The 567-nt window shown below is 38.8% G+C and overlaps 1 protein-coding gene across 13 annotated transcripts in view; it reads left to right on the top strand.

The window, feature by feature from the left end:
* Positions 1-567, top strand: part of TASP1 (taspase 1) — a 353,026-nt gene that overhangs the window by 214,057 nt on the left and 138,402 nt on the right. The gene's annotated exons all lie outside the window — the stretch shown is intronic.

Genomic DNA, 567 nt, shown 5'->3' with positions numbered 1-567 from the left:
ATTAAAGACAAAGAAAAATTATTGAAAGCAGCAAGGGAAAAATGACAAATAACATACAAGGGAACTCCCATAAGGTTAACAGCTGATTTCTCAGCAGAAATTCTACAAGCCAGAAGGGAGTGGCAGGACATATTTAAAGTGATGAAAGGGAAGTACCTACAACCAAGATTACTGTACCCAGCAAGCATCTCATTCAGATTCGATGGAGAAATCAAAAGCTTTACAGACAAGCGAGAGCTAAGAGAATTCAGCACCACCAAACCAGCTCTACAACAAATGCTAAAGGAACTTCTCTAAGTGGGAAACACAAGAGAAGAAGAGGACCTGCAAAAACAAACCCAAAACAATTAAGAAAATGGTCATAGGAACATAGATATCAATAATTACCTTAAACATGAATGGATTAAATGCTCCCACCAAAAGACACAGGCTTGCTGAATGGGTACAAAAACAAGACACATATACATGCTGTCTGCAAGAGACCCACTTCAGACCTAGGGACACATACAGAGTGAAAGTGAGGGGATGGAAAAAGATATTCCATGCAAATGGAAATCAAAAGAAAGC

Source organism: Physeter macrocephalus, chromosome 14 (genome assembly GCF_002837175.3).
Source record: "Physeter macrocephalus isolate SW-GA chromosome 14, ASM283717v5, whole genome shotgun sequence".
NCBI lineage: Eukaryota > Metazoa > Chordata > Mammalia > Artiodactyla > Physeteridae > Physeter > Physeter macrocephalus.
The sequence above is the reverse complement of the archived record's forward strand: the minus strand, read 5'-3'. Positions and strand labels throughout refer to the sequence as shown.